The sequence below is a fragment of the Protopterus annectens genome, chromosome 17.part0 (genome assembly GCF_019279795.1).
Source record: "Protopterus annectens isolate FY-2018-M chromosome 17.part0, PAN1.0, whole genome shotgun sequence".
Taxonomy (NCBI): domain Eukaryota; kingdom Metazoa; phylum Chordata; order Ceratodontiformes; family Protopteridae; genus Protopterus; species Protopterus annectens.
In genome coordinates, this window is record NC_056751.1 from 783,762,637 (window position 1) to 783,778,020 (window position 15,384).

General features: G+C 41.4%; 1 long non-coding RNA gene across 1 annotated transcript in view; it reads left to right on the forward strand.

The window, feature by feature from the left end:
• The first annotated feature begins 1,754 nt into the window (after positions 1–1,754).
• Positions 1,755–15,384, forward strand: part of LOC122791292 — a 130,742-nt gene continuing 117,112 nt past the window's right edge. Inside the window, exons 1-2 of the long non-coding RNA XR_006363126.1 lie at positions 1,755–1,830; positions 7,269–7,345. This is a non-coding gene — a long non-coding RNA (uncharacterized LOC122791292). The remainder of the gene's footprint in view (positions 1,831–7,268; positions 7,346–15,384) is intronic.

Here is a 15,384-nt window from a genome sequence, read left to right on the forward strand (position 1 = left end):
TAAAAGAAAACACACCCGCTAGGCCCCTACACACTACACACACACACACACACTGCGACCAGGGAGGGCAGGGAGGAGAAATAAAGATAAAAAATTAAGCTAATTTAAGCTAAAAGGAGAGAAATTAGCGTAAGGAACACCTAAACACACACACAAACACTTGCTCAAAAAGAGTACAAGAAAAAAAATGAAAACTTTCTTTTTTCACAAAATTGACCAAGAGCTCTGGAATCTAGCTGTTGCTTGAAGAGCGGCAAACTAGATCTGAGGTCAGTCAGGGTTGATAGGGGATTATGGGTAAAGGGAGGAGCTAGGAGCTTGGATCTATGCTGTGATAGAAGTTGCCGGCTCGGATCTGAGATCGGATCCGTATCCCAAAGGTTGCTGACAAATGAAGTTCCTACTTCAGATTTTGTTTTTCTGAAGATGGCAAGCACACTTTCATTGTTCTGTTTGACTGTTGTGTTTTTTGCATCTGAATGTGGCATTTTATGTGTAGTAATAATGTACAACAAGGGATTAAGGCAGAGCAAATACAACTAAAATCATTTTACAGTGTGATCAATGGAAACAGCTAAGCTAGCATGAACTTTCAGCATCTTTCAGTTATAAAGTAGATAGAATAGGCACAACTCATCTTTTTACAATGAATCCGCAATGCTGTAGAAAAGTGTGAAAATGTGACTATGAATCTGAAGTGGGTAAAAGAACACTTCATTATGCATGTGCTGTTTTACATCATTTTCCATTTACATCTCATTGTGACTTCATTTGCGTAGCTTATTCATGGTAATCATGTATTAATGTAAGTGACCTCTATGAACTGCGATTTAGGTACGCTCATTTGTGGATAGAGCTGACAGCCGTAAGGCATTCATGAAAATGACTATGAATAGTGTTCTAACTCTTAACATAAATACTGTCTTGCATGTTGTTTTGCTAATATGGTATGCAGTGCAAATATTGATAACTAAATGTTCTGATACATGTATTATGAGATATTCACAGTATATAATTTCATAAACTGCAGCCTACAAAACTGCATCCCCATGAGCAATTGGTAATGCATGTTCTTACTTTATTAGCCATACAATGTGGAGACTACAGCAAATATGCAAAATATAATGCATTCATGGCTATACATGCATACCATGGTGATACAGTGGCATCCTAACCAAAGCTTTACACTATACTGTTCCCAAAGGCATAGCTGCACAATGTCAGTCCCATCCATATATCTTACATGATACAAGTATGACTTCAACTGCAGTGCAGAAATTTAGGAGTGCAGATGCACCCAAAATATTAAAGTTGATCGTAACAAATAGATCACAATAATATGTGTATGGGACCCCCAGAGATGCAACATGACTGAGAACTTTCCTGAACTGTTATAGGCACAGAACAGGGTGTGCTGCCTGGATATGTCAAATGAGTAACTGAAGCATGGGTGAAGAATACAGTGACCCACAAGGCAGTATGAGGGTTACATATTGCTCTATGAACCAGCTTGTAATAAATGGGAGACAAAACCTTTTTAGGACTGCAGCTCATGAAACCATGACAATCTGTTTAGGTAGGAGCATATTGATGAAAGACAAAAGAGGTGCAATCTGTGAAAGGTGTCAGGTTTGGTCCAGGTGAAAACATCTGCTGTGGCTACAGCAAGCAGAGGGCCATTCATTCATGGCTGTTGTGCTAACACTTATTTGGGGAGGACATATAATAACGTATACAATGCGCTGACTTGTATTCCTTTTTTCACAGAACCCAGGGCTGTAGCAGAGAACCAGTGGGAAAACCAAGAGCCAGATCTCCAGACGATTCACAGTGAGTACATTGGTTTTAGAATACAGTGATATGCAGAGAACCTTCAGGCTTTAATTGTACAATTCCACATTGTGTGCTTGTGTTCTCATATGCAGTCTGTGACTTTTGTTTTGCTGCAAGTCCCATGACAGTAGTATGGCTGGCCAAAATGAGCACACCTGCATCCCATAGTGCACTACAAGTAAGTTAAGTGTACCACCCTGAAATAAGTCCAGGTGTCAGGTTCAGTACTGTAGGCACCTACATCCATCCATGTACCACTACAGACAGAGGTGCACCATTCCTCACTAAGAGAGAGATTTTGAATGGATATCGTATATGGCTAAAGCCCGTATTACACTGATGAAGATAGTGACTGCCACACCTCTCTAAGCTAGTCATGTCATTGGATCATAGGAGGTTACTAGGCCATCAATCTTGAGGTCATTTCAAGCCTAGCCATTTCATCCCAATCTAATTCAAATGATAGTCTAGTCAATACCCAGGATTGTATTTAGTAATGACTGCACATGTCCAGGAGGGTTGTGGGCACTATCCCTGGTAAGAATTTACGGTGCCCCAGCCACTCGTCCAGGTTCCTTTTGAACAGTGTCATAGAGGTGCTCTGTTTCACAGGAATTGACAGCCTGTTCCAAAGATGTGGCAATTGCTAGGAGACAAATCTGTCCCTCCCACATGTCCTATTCAAGTTGCAGGCCATATTCAGGTCCCTGGAACAGGTGGCTCTAATCCCATTTTATTTACAGATGTGCATCAAAGTCATTAGGTTTGGGTCAGAGATTGCTCTGTAAACCAGGCATGAGCCTCCCCTAAGAAGTCTACATGATACTGAGTATAGTGACAGGGAATTTAGGCTGTCTGAGTAAGACATGTGCTGGAGTCCCCTGAACGTCTTTGTCAGAAACTTCTGAGGTCTCTCCAATTGCTGCAGGTGCTTTGTATGGTACATGTGAAGAGAGGTGTTATACTCAGTTATGGGCCTGATTAGTCATGAGTATAGAGGGGTTATATATTTGCTCTCGAGGCAATGCCTTTGCTATTCAAGTGTGATATATGGAAAGCTTTGTTACTACAGTAGACACGGGGTGGTCAATGTTAAGGTCGCAGTCTACTTGTGATCCCAGATTCCTTACCACTTCGTAGGTACATAGGGTATTGTTGTTAATTTGCTAGTATGAAGGGACATTGTTTTTATCGAAGGGAATGATGATGCAGATCTTTGCATTCAGTTTGAGACTGTGACTAAGACCAGTTGTTAGTCTGGATAAGACCCTCCTGGAGTGTACTGACATTGTTTGGGGATCTGATAATTGCACCCAGTTTGCAGTCGTCTGTCAACTTGGTCAGCAACAGCCTCTTAGTTTTGGCCTGAACTTCTGACAAGTATATACCAAACAGTAGCAGGGCCAGCACTGACCCCTGTGGCACCCCGGTCTGCTGGTTGATGTGGAGTCACCCACTTTGATAGTGTGTGACCAGTTTGTGAGCTAGTTGCCAACCCATCTTACAATAAAGGGGTTCCCTAAGTTTATTGGTACTTTTAGCCTATGGCACACCACTGGTCACACAGGTACAGCATCATTCCCTAATCCAAGATTTTTTCCAGACATGTATTATGCATCCTTGAATTCCCCATTGCATTGTAAGTAACTTAGAAATGCCATCCCTCCTAAATGTGGATTTATGGATGTGCCTTTCCCCTACTGCGCCAGACTAGGATCTGCCATCTGTCCCAGAGCCTAGTTAGGTGAGCATAATATGCCTGCCTGTGTCCAGTGTTGCATTGCTGGTAACTTATTTGATAAGTAAGTCTAGCAGACACATTAGGGGAGGATTATGTGTACACCAAGTGTCATGTGGTACAAAGCTGGTAAACCATGTGCAGCATCGAAACGAGTGTGTTGGACATGTGGTATACATAAGCCATGATGGTCCCATGCTGTCTTGTGCATTTACACTGTACCTTAAATTTCATTTAAATGATGGCTTCTAATTGGGCATTTCATTTTTGAGCACTCTTTTGCTTAATGCTGTATATGTCAGAGGCCTTAATGCATATGACTCTGTGACATATTCCAGTAACATGACTTGGTTTGGAGACATCAATGACATGAGTTGGACTGGAGCCGTGCATCTTCCCACTATGGTATTGTGGTAGTACACTGCTGAGGGGCAGAGCACCCACTACTGATGTGTCACACAAGTGTTGTAAAGCTGTAGATGAATATGATACAGCCTGTTTAAAATGGATTTTCAAAGACCATTCAGTCAAGACTTAATACTAGAATAGATAAGTAACTAAAAGATGTATTACATAGCAAAGATCCCCACACACCCAACCAGAAGACAGCATCCCCTGACCTCTCAGTTAACGATTATAGCTAACCATGAGGCTAGTATAGGTTATGTACATTCCTGCTAAGTTGCCAGTTTGAGTTTTCAGTTTCAGCCAAATAGGCTTCAAAAGTAATGTCCTCAAAAGACCATCAAAGTATTATTGTAATGATCCATACATTGACCACTAATTGTGTCTGTACACACAGATGGTCCCTCTTTCTGTGACTGTCTGTGGCATTATTTAAACATTGTTGCACCTTGATTATGCCATGCTAGTAATCTAATGGCACTGTGCTCCATACTTGCAATATGCATAATAGCTGGCACTGGCATATGGTGAAAACAGTGAGGAGGCTTTGTACTGTGGAGGACATATGTCATTCCTCTGTCAACTATTACATCTCTGTGCTATAACTGTAAAACATCATGGAGTGTTCTATGCATACAGCTGTGCATTAGCAGACTCTACAATTGTTGGCTACTCAGGGAGCAGTGCTTTCTGTAGCCTTGTTTCTATTCATACATATATCATATGAATTTCCTGCAACTGATCCACAGGCTGTAGCTACTGCTTTTGTTTTGCATGTCACTGCTGTGCAATCTTTTGATGTGTTTTTTCTGCACATGCATATCTTTTCTTTAGCTTTATTTGACAGTATTGTCCATGATCTACTCTTTCTGACTGCAAAGGGGAAGTCCAGCTGCAGGACAGGCAGAAAATAGAGATGCCAATGATGCTGAATTTGTGCTGAATTTGTGCTGGGAAGTAGAGTCTGGTTTTGAATGTGCTGTCTGGCTGCTCTTTGAGAATGTGGCCCAGCTTTTCCAGCAGTTCCAGCACATCAAAGATGCTGTCAGTGAGTCTTTTTTCACAGATGCGTGATGGAGGATCATTCAGTAGTCATGGCAATAGAGGTATTTGTACTGTAAAAAAAAAAAAAAACGTCATAAGGTTGGGAGTGGAATGTTCAAGTGATTACCCATATTATGTCATCATGGTGCCGCATTATCTGTGCTGAATATTTTATCTATGGAATGTGCTCATGTATTTCTTGCAAAATTTCCCATCATCATGTCTCAGTAACCTTGGAAATCTGGAAGTGATTTCTCCTCCTCTATATCCTTGCTGGGCAGCTGACAGTACTGCTAAATTCCTGTGCTGGGCTCACTTGTCTCATTGAGTGACCCTTGACTGGCAGGACAGTCAGCCTGCTGGGCTGGTTCACTCAGTATTCAAGCCAGGGTTAATGAAGGAAAGTTCACAGGAGATGTGTGACCCTTCATCAGCTGAGGTGGGAAGGGGCTCCAAGACAATCAGCCATAACTGATTACATTAAAATGTCTTCTGATGTTTAGTTTACATGAAATGTTTTACTCATATTTTACCACAGCAAATAGTGTTCCTGCTTGAAATGCAGCGAGTACTTGTTCTGCTTTGCATGGTCTATGTCTGTAAGTACTTTTCCTGTTTCTGCTTCAGACTGATCATATTGAGTGAGGAATTGCAGTTGTTTCTGTGATTCCTTGGATCTCAATGCTGTTGTGTTACTTTGGCATTCACTTCCCAAATAACATGAAATCATTTGTTCTGGAGGTTTGGGTTTCCACCCCCCCTTTGGTTTGCCATAGTCACCAATCCTTGTATATGAAGGTCTGGGTTTTACTCTCTCTTGTGCCATAGTTACCTGTTTTTAATGTCATATGCATGGTTTGTGTGTGGTTTCCTTGCTTCTACAGTGTGTTCTCAGCTCCGTGTTTGTGCCCGTTTTCTTTTTTGCTGCACATCAACATGTCTGATTACACTTTGTATCTGTGTAATCATGGCCCCACTGCTGTCTCTGGGACAGAGGCTTATGTACTGCTTCTGTGAGATGTCTGATATGTTGTCCCTTGTATCTTTCCTCTGTTGCTGAAAGCTTATGTGATAGTTTGTGAGCTGTATTTCTCAGCCTTATGAATCAGGATTGCCTTCTTTTCTGTATTCTGTGAATCTGCAGTGTTATTTTTTTTTGTCAGTTTGGTGCTTGCAGAGTTATGCATATATTGTCTTTAACTTGTTTACTCGTGAAAACATCACTTTTTAACTGGTCTTTGTTATGCACTGCTTGTGCTTTTTATCTTTTGTGAGTCAGCTTCTGTACTTTGTTATCGAGATCAACAGTTTTCTTATTTCATTCCTTCATCATCATCCTCATCCTCATTACATAGGTTCATAGGTCGATGCATATACTAGGTTAACAAACACAAGGGTCCTTATAAGCATAGCCATGCAACCCAAATATGACCCACACATTTGATTTATATAGGCGGTGGTTCACTGATTACCCATCCATTGGTCAAAGTTGTGTTTAAATGGAGATATAGTAGAACTCTGCTTTGCATGGATGGAGAGCCTGCTCCAGGAATGGGAATTCTTTGAGAAACACATCTGTCTATCCAACATCCTATGACACATGACTAAATTATGCATTTTAGTTAAAACAGTTTTAGCTTTTGTGTGTCTTTTATGTATTCACTGTCCTCTCCTCACGCATACATACACATTCACTCACATACCATATGCATTATTACCGGAGGTTAAGGGTAACACTAATTCACCCACAGTATGTTTTTGGACTGTGGGAAGAAACTGGATCAGCAGATAAAAACATGCATAAAGGTCCTTAAGTATCTCCCCAAGTAGAAGGTTCTCCTAGGTAGGAAATGAACCAGAAAATCAGGATCTGTGAGGTACCAATATTAACTCTGTGCCACACAATTTGGCAGAAATATGTTAACTTTAATTTCTTGAACAAATCTCTGCTTACCAGTGCTTAACATTTTTACTGCACACCTGACCACTGCTTTAGTAGAATAACCATTCAGTCACCCCTGATCTTAAGAATATACGGTACCTTTTCTGCTCTTGAACTCTGCACCTGACATGCTTTGCAGCCACCAGCTTTGTGTTGCATTCCGCTATACCCATGTCGGCATGTCTGAGCAGTTACATTGTGTCTAAATATGTATTAAGATAGAAACATTCAGTAATGCAGCCACCTGTTTTCTTTCATGACGCCTGCACTTTTCATTTGTTTCAACATTTGTGTCTTTGTTTAAAGATACAGAAGATTTTGAAGCTTCTGCTGAACCAGATTATTCTGTCATTATAAGGACATGGACACTTAGGAGAACTGAGGTCAGTATTTCATTTAGAAGTCTACATACTGCACCTTGTGATAAATAATTATTCAATCCATAAAAGTACGGCCCTAGGCCATCTTATTTATTATCATTTATCAGCAGGACAAATTCAAAAGTATACCAGAAAGTTCCATATTTTATCAGGTTGCAAACATCTTCAATTTGTTTCTACACACTATAATACTAACTAAATGTTTGTTTAAAATGTTAGAAATAAGAAGGTATGTACTCACCATAATGTTCCATCTGTATTTTTGATTTTTTCATCTCTCCTCACATATGGGTCTGGAGCCGATCCAACTCAGCCATTACTAAGCTTGTGGCAACCAAAAAGCTCTTGGGTAGCTCCTCTTACCCAGAATGCATCTCTACTTGTTACCTCAGATCTTGTTCGCTAGAACTATTCCCATAGAAGAAAGCACTGAACTTTAATGATGAAATGATTTTTAAGGAGACCACTTCTTGAGCATTGAAGATAATACAAAAAATGACTAGAATTTCACTTCACTACCTAAAGGAAGGGGGTTGGAGGGAGAGGATGTGAGGAGAGATGAAAAAATCAACAACATTATGGTGAGTATATAACTTCTTAATCTAATATTGTCAATTTTTCATCTCGTACTCACATATGGGACTGAGTCCCCAGCTATCTTAACCCCAGGAGGACTCATGGGAGGATGTTTCTCAGAACCATCGAACCAAAGGAAGCTCTTCATCTGGAGACCAAATTCAACTTGTAATGAGTGATAAAGGTTCTGTAATTGGCCCATGTGGCTACTGTATAAATCTCGTCCATGGAGGCATTAGACTGGAATATTGCGGAAGTGGCCATGGCCCTGTTTGAATGTCCTCAAATTGGTTTGGAAGGATTTATACCTCTTGTGGTGTAAATAAAAGAAATGTAATAAGACAGTCATTTTGCTAAGGTAACTTTAGATACTGGTAGGTCTTTCCTAGGGCCTGCAAAGGCAATAAACAATTGACTTGCTTTACAAAAATCTTTAGTCCTATACAAATACAAATGCAATTGTCTATGGACATCCAACAGATGTAGAACATATTCGCCTTTGTTGCTGAAGTTGGGAAAGAAAACAGGCAAATGTATGGCTTGATTAATATTTGTTTGTGAAAAATCAATGGGCAGAAAGGAGGGGTTGGTATGCAAAGAGACTCCGCCTTTATGAAAATCAGATATGGGAACTGGGAAGATAGTGCCTGAATTTCTGATATCGATTTTGCAGATGTAACTGCCACCAAAAAGATAGGGTTCCAAGACAAAAGCCTTATAACACAAGTCTCTGCAGGTTCAAATGGGGGCTAAACAATAAGATGTAGCACCAAGTTAGGTCCCTTGGAGGAACTGGATCTCTGTGAGGCGGTCTTAATAATAGGATCCCTTTTAAGAAGGCTTTGCAAAGTTTGTGGGAAATAACAGGTAAGTTATCTATCTCATTATGAAAATGTGAAATGGCTGCTAATTGTACCTTAATTATAGAGGCAGCAACTCCATTATCAAAAAGGTGGGCTAAAAATTGTAGAACAGAGTGAATAGGAGCTGTTAGAGGCTGTATATTATGCCGTTGAGCCCAAATTACAAATCTCTTCCATTTACTCCAATAAAGTCCTTGAGTGGGAAGCATTCCCTTCGGAAGTGACAGGAGAACTGGAAAGGTATCAGGAACCCAGGGTTCCTTCTGTAGGTGAGGCCAGAGGAATTGAAACCAGATTTGTCTATGCCAATATGGGGCAAAGAAGATTACTGTTCATAGGTTCATAGGTAGGTACTAGGCTATTGGCCCTAGGGCCTATATAAGCCTAGTCAAAAAATGTACCCTGGCTTTCGCCACCCAAGAAAATTATTTTCCTGTGCCCCTGTCGAGCAGAGCCACAGAAGTGATCCCTGGGGTGAATTTCCCATTTCCCATCCAATCATCAAGATTTTTGTTGAAGAGTGCTAATGAGGAGCTCTGTTTGACATAGATATGTAGTCTGTTCCAGAGTATGGGAAGTCTCTGGGGCAGGAATCTATCCCTCCAGCATGTTCTGTTTATTGTGGTGACACGGTTTAGGTCCCTAGAGTGTGCAGCTCTTCAACCCGTTGGCTTTCTGAAGGAATCAAGAGAATGGGGGGAAGGGTGTATAACAGACCAAGAGGCCAATCATGCATGAGACCATCCCTTGGGGACTTCTCTGATGGGGGAATTAGGGCAAAGTAGTTGCTGCATTTGTTGTTTATGGGGGAAGCAAAGAGACTGCAGCAAGGTATTCCCCATTTGCAGAAAATGGCATCTGCTACCATCTGGTTGAGGGACCACTCGTATGGCATTAGAGTGGATCTGCTCAACTTGTCCGCTATCATGTTGGACTTTCCCGGAATGAGCATTGCAACTAGAAAGTGGTTGGATGAAATCACCCATTGCCATGCTCTGACTGCTTCTGACACAGAGGGCTTGATCTGGTTCCTCCTTGTTTGTTTATGTACCAGACCACCAACATGCTGTTTGATTGAATTGCCACCATTCTCATAGGAAAAAACAGTCTGAAATGCCTGTAACACTAGAAACACTGCTCTCATCTCCAGGCTGTTTATGTGTAGCTGGGACTTGTCTGTAGACCAGGTTCCTTGGACTGTCTTCTACAGATAATGCCCCCCCCCAACCTATCTGTGAAGCATCCATGGTCACCGTGGCCTGTGGCTGAGGGGGAACAAAGGGTTAACCTTGCATCAAATGTTCTGACTGAATCCACCATGATAGAGTCCTTTTGCATGTGTCAGTTATGAGAATTTGGTGAGACATCAGTTGATGGATAATTGACCATTGTGCAGCTAGAAGCCATTGAAGTATTCACATGTGAAATCTAGCTAATGGAACTAACACTATTGCCGCAGCCATTGATCCTAAAGCTTGTAGAACATGATGAGCGTCTACCTTCTTGTTCCTGATTAATCTGTGCATTTGTTGCCTGATTGTTAACACTCAGGAGGGGGATGTTTCTTAATCATCTGAGTACTGTCCAGTAGTGCTTCTATGAACTCTAGTGTTTGAGAAGGGTCCAGACGTGATTTTTGGTAATTTATGGTTATGCCCACGTCTGCACAGATTTGAATAATAGAGTCTTTTGCTTGGATAAGTAGATGCCTGGTCAGGGCAGATGTGAACCAGCTGCATGCATGATGGGCCTTATGGTAGAGTTAGCTACTGAATGTAGGGTCGCTGACTTGGAAGCTACCTTTTATCATGCTCCCTCCATAACTGCTCCTTCAAGGGTACCTGACAACTCTTTAATCAGATTCCTTTGCAATCTGGTGAAATGAGAAAGGTAATTCAGTGATCTCAAGGCAAAGAATACTGAAGAAAACACTCCCTTCCTACATCTATCCATCATCCTGGAATCATTATTAGAAGGATGAGTAGTTCAACGCTCCTCTGAAAGTTCCTTCTTGGTCACCACCACCATGACTATGGCATCTACTGAAACTCCTTTCATCCAAAGGGCCTTGTAAGATGGGGCAGTAATTATTTTGTTTGGTCTCCAGGGAATGGGCTCAATGGAGTCCAAGATCTCCCACACCTGCTGAGAGATCAAACCCATCAGCTCATTTGTGGGCGGAGTCACCCAAGAAGCAGATGGTTGGTAGCCAAAGGCCTCTAGGTACACCGACTCTTCAGGTGAAGGATTACTGGACTGCCAGCCACCTCTCTGTTTCAGGATTTCCAGAATCTCCCCAAAGGAAACATCCTCAGGAGGTGACCATGGGGATCCTTCTCCCTCATCAAAGTCAGTGTCTTCCATGGCAGACTCCTCTATGGAGTCCAAATGCTTTGTCTTGAAAAGTCTTCCAAGGGACTCTCAGTGGGGTAGTCTGGGGAGGTATCAGAAGAGGCAGGGGTACCCAGATAGGTATCCTGGCACCTGAGATCCCACAGTCCTTGTAGAACATCCTGGTCAGAAGAAGAAATCAGGATATCTTGATGGGATTGAGGATCTGAGGGGACAGGTGACCTTCTAGATGCAGTGGCAGCAATAGCCCTCTCCAGAGCCCCAAAGGCTGAGCACTCCCAAGTGGAAGAGGACTCCGGCTCCAACAAGCCCTGCTCTTGGGACTGGGTCCCCTCCACTACAGAACACAGCTGGCCAGGGGTAGAAGGCAGAGCCGAGCTCACCTGCGCCAAACCCTGAGGTGTATCAACAGCTCCAAAGACTTGGGAGTTGAGTGCAGTTGTAGTTTACAAGGTTCACTGTGGCTCCTGGGTCTGTCTGGCTTGAAAAAGGCTGAAGAGCTCTGAGCAAGGGTCTGATCCAAGGAAAGAGATATCTTTAGATCAGAGCTGAAAGGAACAGGGTGTATCAAATCCGATGACTCTGAAGCTTGCCTTGAAGTCAGAGGAAGAGGAAGTGGGGGAGTAGATGGAGTGGATAGATCTGGAACCTCAAGGGGTGAGGCTGAAGGAGAGTTCTGCACCCAGAAGATCTCCTGTATGATCTGTTCCACATCTTCATCCTCATCAGTAAGGTTTCTGGTTAAACAGGAAGTGGATGCCAATGAAAATTTTGGTCTACTTAATAAAGGAGATAGTACCCTCAAAGGAACAGGATCAAAGGCCAGGGAGTACCGAGTCCTGTGAAGTGTCAAAATAGCTTTAAATGGACTTGTTGTTGAATCAGACATCAATGGGTCCGATCTATCCTTACTCGATAGAGTGCTAACTGAAGAAGCTGGAGCCAACGTAGATGTGCTCAGCGCCAAAGGCTCTGACTGAGTCACAGACTACACAGATTTGGGAGATTTAGAAGTCTTAGATTTCAGCTCTGAAGGGTCTGTCAGAGCTGAGGAAGGCATCTTCTTTCCCCTGTCACTACCTTTAGAAGAAGCAATACTCGAATTAGCTGATTTAGACTTGGTAGTAGGGAACAGGTGGAGGAGACCCTGGAGAGAAGGAGATATGCTCTAGAGAGAAGAGGAATGAAGGTCAGCAGGACTAAGACAGAATATATGTGTGTGAATGAGAGGGAGGATAGAGGAATGGTGAGGATGCAAGGAGTAGAGGTGGCGAAGGTGGATGAGTTTAAATACTTGGGGTCAATAGTTTAGAGTAACGGTGAGTGTGGAAGAGAGGTGAAGAAGAGAGTACAGGCAGGATGGAGTGGGTGGAGAAGTGTGTCAGGAGTGATTTGTGACAGACAAGTACCTGTAAGAGTGAAAGGGAAGGTCTACAAGAGGGTAGTGAGACCAACTATGTTATATGGGTTGGAGACAGTGGCATTGACAAAAAGGCAGGATTTTGAGCTGGATGTGGCAGAATTAAAGATGTTAAGATTTGCACTGGGTGTGACGAGGGTGGACAAGATTAGGAATAAGTATATTAGAGGGTCAGCCCAGGTTGGAAGGTTTGGAGACAAAGCCAGAGAGGCACGATTACGTTGGTTTGGACATGTGCTGAGGAGGGATGCTGAGTATATTGGGAAAAAGATGCTAAGGATGAAGCTACCAGGTAACAGGAAAAGAGGAAGGCCTATGATAAGGTTTATGGATGTGGTCAGAGAGGATATGAGGTGGTTGGTGTGACAGAGCAAGATGCAGAGGACAGGAAGAAATGGAAACAGATGATCCGCTGTGGAGACCCCTAACGGGAACAGCCGAAAGAAGATGATGATGAGTAGATACAGTTTTTGACTGACTTCCAGAAATAGCCTCCTCAAAAGCAGAAGGCAGCATGCCCCTTAAAATAAGCTTATTTTTCCTTCAACCAGTACTCAGTGGTTGAAATAATGGCATATAGCACAATCTTCTTGTAGATGAAGGGGCCTCAGATGAGCCACTGAAAGGAAGTTTGTGACTGCACTTTGTGCACTTTGTGAATCCAGCTATTTTTTTTTGTTTCTCTGCCATTGAAAAAAGAAAAAGGGTATGGGTCAAGGAAAAAAGTCCCACACAGACACACACACACTCAGGTCAAAAGACAGAGAAGCAAAAGAAATGTTTTATATATATATATATATATATATATATATAAAGAGAGACAGATTACTAATGACAGTAGTTAAGAATACCCTAAAAGGTAAAAAGGGAGGGGGAGTAACCTATAAAAAAACAGTTACTAATGGGAAAACGGAGAGATAAAGCAAAAGTAACCTAATAAAAAGGTGGTTACTATCAAAAAAGAGATTTAGAAACAAAAGGGAGAAACAAAAAAGCTAAATACACAAAAAGGACAAAGAAATACAACTATAGAAGGACATAATACAATAATACAACCTGAAAACTCAAGAGCTAGTTGATTGGACCACGTCTTTGCAAAGCAGAAAATAAGATCTGAGGTAACAGGGAGATGTGCATTCTGGGTAAGGGGAGGTGCCCAAGAGCTTTTTGGTTGCCACGAGCTTAGTAACAGCTGAGTCAGATGTGATGGATTAGATCCGGACCCATATGTGAGGACGAGACAAAAATCTGACAATAACAGATCTATTTACATATTCATGTAGTTCTAATGAAAGACATCAACAGTTCACATTATAGAGTGAGGAGCGCTACTGTTATATCTGCTGTTGAAGTGCTTTGTTCATCATCATCATCACTGGCATCATCATTTTTGGCAATGTGTTTACATTTAGGAATCATAAGCTAAAACAGAAACATTTCACAGACAAAGAAAATTGTGAAAAGAAGTAAAAACAATTCTTTCACCTTTTTGAAACAGTAACTCTAAAATTTGGTTTTGAATTGTTGCATATGTTTTCCATATTGTGATAGAGTCCAAATGAACTGATCCATGGGGTAGCATGCTACCCTGAACTTTTTGGCTCAAATAGATGCATATCATTCTAAAAAAAGACATCCATAATACTTCCAGGCAGATTACAGTCATGAAGAATCATTAAAGTTCACAATGGCAGTGCCAGTTCAGTGCCTGATTCCAGAACAGGTTTACCCTTCAAAACCCCAAACTTTAGGATAAGTATGCATTTGCATTAGCATTACATGCCAGATTATAGCTTATTGTCAGTTATGCAACATCTCATTACTATTCAAAAATGAGCCCACTGGTTGGACAGCCAAACCAGGCTGCCCACTGGAAACTGAGTATATAACAATAGAAAAAGTCCAGCCACTGAAGTACCATTGGACGGCTAGACGTTTCTATTGGTATATGCTGGGAGCAGAACAAAATATGAGAAAAAAATCTGGTATGTTCTGCAAAACTAAAGAAATAGAAATATACCTTGTATTTCTGCACTGTCCCTACTAAAATCTTTGCACTCATATCTCTCTATTGTCTAGATTTTTGGAGAATGTTCAGATTTTTGCCTCATAGTTTTGTTTTTTCTTCATTGTTTTCTGACAAGCCACTGGAGATTGACATCATTAAATAGTGACAGACATTTGAGGTTTAGGCTTCATTTTTGTTTATTTATTTAACATTTGTTGACCAGGAAAGTCCAACTTGGAATAAAGCCAATTTTCAGCTGAGGCCCAGGGAGAAACGCTCCAGATGCATGTCTTTGTAATTCTTCAGAAAATGCATGCTAACACAAAACCTCTTATTCTAGCAACTTTCTAAGTATATAAGAGCAATATTTAAAATCTTTTCCTTTTTTGCTCAAACCCCCATTATATTTGGCTTTGTTCAGGTTTCTTGTATTAAGAGGATATAATGGCAGGAAAAAACAACAAAAATGGAGATTTTGTTTTCTCTATTGCTTCTCCTGCACAGCACTAATGGGAACAGAAGTCCCATATGCATGCAGAGTACATCAGTAAACAAGGAAGACTGTGGAGGAACTCTACAGTACCATTATAAAAAGACATTATTTACGAAAGATAAGAAATTTATTTCTTAAATAATGCAATTGTAAAAAGCAGTAACCTACTCCTGGATGTGGGTATCACATATCTGGCTCCATTTAATCTCTTGAGCTTTACCCTTGTGATCAAATCATGCCAACCGTGGTAAATCCTAAGATTATCACACCCAGTTGTGGGTTATTACTAAATTGAATGCCCCAGTGCACTCAATGGGAGTGTACCACAGC